This window comes from Ursus arctos, unplaced genomic scaffold (genome assembly GCF_023065955.2).
Source record: "Ursus arctos isolate Adak ecotype North America unplaced genomic scaffold, UrsArc2.0 scaffold_20, whole genome shotgun sequence".
In the NCBI taxonomy this organism is placed as follows: Eukaryota; Metazoa; Chordata; class Mammalia; order Carnivora; family Ursidae; genus Ursus; species Ursus arctos.
Window position 1 is genome coordinate 35912413 of NW_026622875.1, and position 6817 is coordinate 35919229.

The 6817-nt window shown below is 41.1% G+C and overlaps 1 long non-coding RNA gene across 2 annotated transcripts in view; it reads left to right on the forward strand.

The window, feature by feature from the left end:
* Positions 1–6541, forward strand: part of LOC113253882 (uncharacterized) — a 49301-nt gene extending 42760 nt beyond the window's left edge. For both annotated transcript variants that reach the window (XR_003315565.3, XR_008960691.1), the window contains one exon: positions 6315–6541. This is a non-coding gene — a long non-coding RNA (uncharacterized LOC113253882). The remainder of the gene's footprint in view (positions 1–6314) is intronic.
* Positions 6542–6817: the final 276 nt, after the last annotated feature.

Consider the following 6817-nt stretch of genomic DNA (forward strand, 5'->3'; position numbering starts at 1 on the left):
ATTTAATTAAAACTTTGGGAGAGGAGAAGTAATAATTAAGATATTAAGCAATGGGGCATAAAAATAATATTTGTGCTTTCATGCTTCTATAAAGAAGCCTTACCCATAATTTCTACTCACATTGTTTTGCTTAACATTGTAATATAAACATCTTCCATGCTGTTACATAGAAATTCATAATGATCATTTTTGGGGCCCCTGGGTGGCTCCATAAGTTAAGAGGCTGCTCTTGGCTCAGGTCATGATCCCAGGGTCCTGGGATTGAGTCCTGCATCAGGTTCCCTGTTCAGTGGGGAGTCTGCTTTTCCTTCTTCCTCGGCCCCTCCACCCTGCTCATGCTCTCTCTCTCAAATAAATACATTAAAAATCTTTAAAAAAAGAAATAAAAAGGGGCGCCTGGGTAGCACAGTCGTTAAGCGTCTGCCTTCGGCTCAGGGCGTGGTCCCGGCATTCTGGGCTCCTCGGCTGGGAGCCTGCTTCTTCCTCTCCCACTCCCCCTGCTTGTGTTCCCTCTCTCGCTGGCTGTCTCTCTGTCACATAAATAAATTAAAATAAATAAATAAATAAATAAATAAATAAATAATCATTTTTAATGGCTGCGTAATACTCCATTGGTTGGATATACCATTGTTGATTTAACTATTTATTCCCTCGTTATTGATTGCCTTCAGCCTTTCCTTAATCAGTGTTTTGATTATCTTTATGAATGTGCTCTTCTTCATATTTTGTATTTTTATTTTCTAAATGATAAATATTAATTAGGAAAAGAACAAGCAATGTTGAAAAGTAAGACAAGAGCAAAAATATCCATTCCAAATTTCACCAGCCTTAAAGAGCAGTAATTAGTATTAGGTGTGAATGTAATTCCAGGTATCTTTCTATGCTAATATGGAGATTAATGGAGATTCTGTTGTATAAATATTAGATGTCTAATTATCCTCTTAAAATGTGTTTCCTTGTAGCTCCCTACCTCTAGATCCAGGAGGCTTCTGTTTCAGGGAAGGAGGGCCTGTGCTTAATGAGTGTCGGCCCTGGCCCTGTGTTGGAATCACCTCATGAACTTAAAAAAGAAATAAATAATACAGATTCTGAGGCACCTTTCTCAGAAATTTTTAAAGGTTTCAAGGTAAATCCTTCAGTGTTGAGTTTCAATGCTAATATTTCTTTTAAAACCACCATAGCAAAACAATAGTTTTGAAAGCTAGATGGTGTTGAGAAAGGAATTTTATAACACATCAAAATCCAGGCCTAATGGACTTGATTATTTGGGTGGATTATGGGGAGAGAAACAGTAGGTAAGTGAGAATAAAAAGTAAGTGTATTTGTATTCTTTGACGAAACCCTTTGAGACTGGATCTCAACATGTCAGGGTAGCTTTAGAAATATCCAGAGAAGCAGTGAACCTCTGAGGACATAAGGTCTACTGTGCCAGTTTCCTGGGAAAAAGTCAGAGGAAGCTCTCTTTTCCTGTGAGAACTTTAGCCTTCAACTCACTGTTACTTGCCATGAGGCTGGGGAGCAATGGTACAGAGGCAAAAGGCAGAAAAATGGATGAGCCTGGACAGAGCTCCCAGTTCCCCACGTTGTATGCTCAAAGGCAGAGGTAATATTCCCGAATACCCTGGGGAGGGGTTGCAACAGAACCAAGAGAGCTAAGGGTCTTTCAGGGGTAAGAGGCAACAGGACCTCAGATAAATGGTTAGAACTGTGGACTTCATCCATGGTGTATGCATGAGTGTTAGCTCTTCCCCCCTCCAAAGGCCAGTCTCACACTGGCTTGGTGTCAGTGCAGGGAAAGGCAGAGATCAACGCTTTATAGCATAGAGTCTTCAGAGACACCGGAAATTTGAGAACTTCATTTTCCTTCCCTTACACTGCCACAAGGCCATATAAGCCATACTTGCTATATACCCAGGTACCATCTTGGAGAACAACAAGGGAGAATACAACCTTAAATATTTGAGCATTTAGCTGGATCATTCAAGCTGGGACTAGATAGAGACTAGCACTGTTTTCATTACTGAATCTCACTGAGTAGGCCGGGTTTTGGCAGTGGAACTGTAGGAGACACCTGTTCACTACCCCACAGGCTGGTAAACTCCTTGCACATGAAGAACGTTCATTCTGTTACATAGCAATCATTTTAACCATCAGCAAGATGACTTCTGGGGCTAGCTTCAAAACAGTACATGTAAAGGTCGAAGACTTTTATAAGTGATAATATTGTGACTCTTTGCTTGGGCCCATCTGTAGCTGTTTATTCATAATCTTTTTAATGTTTAAAAATGCCTAAAATATTCACTAGAGATGAGAGAAATAGATGTTTTTGGCATTTGGCTTCTGTAAAAGCCACAGTTTTCCTTAATATCTTTCTCTATGCCTCAATCTGTCACTTTGGGGTCCAGTTTCTAATGCGCTAATGTTCCAAGTGGTCATACTTCTTAACACCAACCACAGAACTGCCAAAGTGTCTTAGCTTTATGTCTAAACGACATTTTGTCATTACAGTTATTACTATTATAACTATTGAGAACGAGGGTTATTGTCTTAGCTACCCTGGGAAATTTCAAAGATTTAAAGAGGTTGGACTTCAGAGAAATTCTTCTCCTTCTTAATCCTTCACTGGTTACAAACATCTGTGGGCCATATAGTTGTTTCTTGACATCGTCTGGTAGATCAATATGATGCTTTCGTGCCCTTTAGATTAGAAACTTCTAGCTTTAAATCCCCTAACCCACACTTTAGGATTAGCGCTAAAGTTTAACACGCAGTCCGTGACCATTCAGTGCTGGGTCACACTTCACAGGTCACATCAGTGATTACTCAGGTGCAATAGGATCTTGGCAACCTTAAAGGGTAAGCCGTGGGACCTCCCCGTTCTTCAGTGGTGTCTGTCTGCCCTCCCTCACCGAATCAGGTATGAAGTGTGTGTCCGTGTAACAGCGGCATAGCAGACAAAAGGCTGGCAGGCAGGCATTCAGTTTAAACTTTCGGGGTGAATGGAGGGGAACAGTGCACTGACAGCCAAAGCTGTGATGGTCTTTTCTTGTAAGTTTCTGTTTGGGTGTAAAAGAGTACAGGCCGGCTACGTGCAAATCATCCTGTTCGGTGCAGAGCACAATGTGAACTGTGGCTACTTGTGTGATTATGGCTTTTGGTCTCCTATTGTAAAATGAGCCAAGTACCTTTTGTGATAAAGTTCAGATCAGTTCAATTAGTGAGTCTGTGGATTGTGGACGGGGCAACTTGTCAACACGGTCATCAGAGAAGAGACCGGAAGGCCGAGCATCTAGACCTTGAGATGACAATATTTTCCTCGCCGGAGACCTATAAAATTGGACCCTGGGTTATCATTGCTTTGTTTTACTGCAACACATTTTAGAACATGCTGGGCACATGATTCTTTAGAGTTTTTACAAATTCAACTCTCTGAAAGATATTATTTGATGGGGTCACGAAAGATAGCATTTGTATATACAGATACAGCATGTGCATTTCAAGGCACAGAGACAAGACAGTTGACTTAGCATGGGTTTCGTACATAATGTACTTTGCCACATAGATATGTTTGCTAATATTTTCCGTTTTATTATTTTTATGTGTTGAATGGCACATTGATCTGGATATTGCAAAATTCTCTTTATATTAGTAATCTAGATATGACATATTTTTCAAAGATGGCTGTACAAGTATATATGTGTATAGATATAGATATAGATATCTCATGCCACATATTATTTTTATAATATGACTAACATTCCTTATGCCAAAAAGGGAAAATGTGTTTCCCTTGAATCTGGGCAGGGAGCTTATGACTTCTCTGACAAATCGTGTATACCAGAAGTGATGCTCTGTGACTGCCAAAGCTAGGTGATAAAAAGAATATAGCATCTGCCTGGCTCTCTCCTGGTGGGATGCTTGCCTTTGGAACCCAGCTGCCATGCTGTGAGGAAGCCCAAACCATCCCATGCAGAGTGATCACATAGGGAGGTCTGCATGGAGTGGAGGCAGCGTCCCCAGCTGACACGGAACAGCAACGGCTACATGTGAATGCATGACCCTTCCAATGAGTCCAGCCACAGCCTCGAAGTCTTCCAACTGAGACCCCAGATAGACATCCGGGAGCAAAGACAAGTCTTTCTTGACCCACCAAAACCATGAAAGAATAAAATCGTTATTATTTTTTTTTAATTTTTATTTTTTAAAGATTTTTATTTATTTATTTGACAGAGAGAGAGAGACAGCCAGCGAGAGAGGGAACACAGGCAGGGGGAGTGGGAGAGGAAGAAGCAGGCTCCCAGCAGAGGAACCTGATGTGGGGCTTGATCCCAGGACTCTGGGATCACGCCCTGGGCCGAAGGCAGACGCTTAACAACTGAGCCACCCAGGCGCCCCCGTTATCATTATTTTAAGCCAGTATGTTTTGGAGTGATCTGTTATACAGTAATTGGAACATGAGGTTTTTTGAGGGTTTGTTTTTGTTTTTGTTTTTGTTTTTGTTTTGTTTTTGTATGCTACCTGGAGAACTGTGGGTTACCCCTGACCTCTGATTTGCATAAATTTCCCTGTTAATATGGGGTGAATATGTCGACAAGTCCTCCGGCCATCTACCCTCCTACATGCCTAAGAGGTAAATTCTTTTTCATGCTTCTACATTCACATGGGCCTTTTCCAAGAAACTTTCCTTAAAATTCCTGGGTTGCTTTGGATACCATTTTTTCTGGGATCCCTTAACAATCTGTCAACAGTGATCACACTGTGCTATAATGACCAGTTTACTTGCCTTTTCTTCCTGTTAGACCCTATGTCCCAGACAGCGAGGGTTCTTTGTCTCCATTTTTGTCTTGATAGCACTTAATACCATTTTTGGCACATGGTAGGTGCTTAATAAATTCTCACTATAGAATTATGCAATTAGGACATAGTTTGTCCAGGCCTTGACTCAGAGAGCAATGGAAAAGAGGTGAAAGAGTTTCCAGACGTGGGATATCATGAAATAATATTTCTAAGTGAAATTCTAGATGGGAGATTTTAAATAATGTCCCGAAGAGAGGTTTTCCTTCTCAGAAAATGTGTAAAACTCTAGCTGCCTCCAGAGAACGTAAGAGTCATTGTTATGAGTGGCATCTAGAGGGAAAGTGATCTGTTTAACTCTTGGTGGGCTGTTCCAGAAACACTGGGTATCTTATAAGACAGCATCACTGGGAGCTAGAGACAGCAGATAGGCTAGGGAGATTAGAGTCCCTTCTCTTGCTTTCTTGACTTTGGGGTCAAATGTAGGGGAAGCCTCCAGTCTTCACTTCTTCATCTCAATAGTTCATGAACTCCGTGTCCCTCAGATGTCCCTGGAGATCTTGTTATGAATGCATTTCCCAGGCTTCAGGTGCAGAACTATGAGGCATTAGATCTTGGTTGAGCTTGGAAGGTTCATTTTTAATAAGCTCCCAAGTTGACTTCAGATACTGAAGTAAGAGGACTGTACTTTGAAAAAAAAAAATACACACACACCATGGTAAACTGAAGAATAAAATTTTCTTTCAGATACTCATGGAAACTGGGACTCAGAAACTTTGGAAGGTACTGGCACCAATTTTGGAAGCCATATACAGAAACTTGATCCTTGAATTTCTAACTGGGAGTATGTAAAAGATTATCCTAGAAATTACTATAAATAAGTGACATTTCTGGGTTGAGTTTAGGATTTAGTTTAGTGTCTTGGCGATGTGTAGCATATTAAGGTTCGCAGTGAGAACAGAGGTGGATCCTGAGTACATTTCCTCTCTTGAGTGCTAAGTATTGATCTCCCAGCTCTCCTTTTGCATTGCCTCTAGCCCTGTGTAACTATTTCTCTATTATCTCATGACCTCCCACCCCTGCCAGCTGCACCTTCTGTTTCCTCCCAACCTTATGTTCCCTTTATGTATTAAGCCCAACCTGACAATTTCCAAGGCAGATTTATCACCAGAAAGATGTGACTGTGGTTTCCAGGATTTCGACCCCATTCCAGGGGACATAAATAGCTTTCTGAGGTAAAGGACTATGACATTTACCACAGCTGCTTTTATAACATTTGGCTTTTAACCTCAAACATTGAAAGCATAATAAAAAAAACCCCAAAACTCTTCCAAGTCAACTGTAATTAAACGATACTTCAGCTCTGTCTTTAACGTCCATGGAACTGGCCTTCTGCTTTGATGGTCAATGTACTCAGCAAGTGTCACAGTTTCAAATGGCTTGATTCCTAAGTGGCTGCGTTCCCCTCAATATGGTTTCTTGTTTTTATTTAATGTAATGAGAGATTTTTTTTTCCCCAGGCTCATCTGAGAAATGTTTTGGAAGCAGCACCTGACCCATCTGTCTGTCCTGGCTCCACTATACTACCTGCCTTGACCAGAGTCTGTCCACCAGCAGGAGATCATATTATTACATCGAAGAGGTCTGGAATCCACTTTCAACCCTTTGCATTTACCTAAGGTTCGCGTATATGAAGGATATAGGGATTTTTTTCCCCTGGGGGGGAAAAAAACCAAATAGAAAGATGAAGAGGAAAACGAGAAATTGAATTTGTTTTTAAATGCAGAACAGTCTGAGGGCATGTGGGTGTATTGAGACAATGCAGAAAGACTGGTTCTTTCCTGGAGCCTGGGAAAAGCTAGTGTGCAGTCACCCGATGGATTGGGGAGAACTGGGGAAGTGATAACAGGCCGGGCAATGAGACCATAGAAGATTGGCCAATAGATAAGAGTTTGTCTTTGCATTTGTATCGAGGTATTTTGGAATGGATACAATATCATAAAAATGCAACTTTATTTTTGTC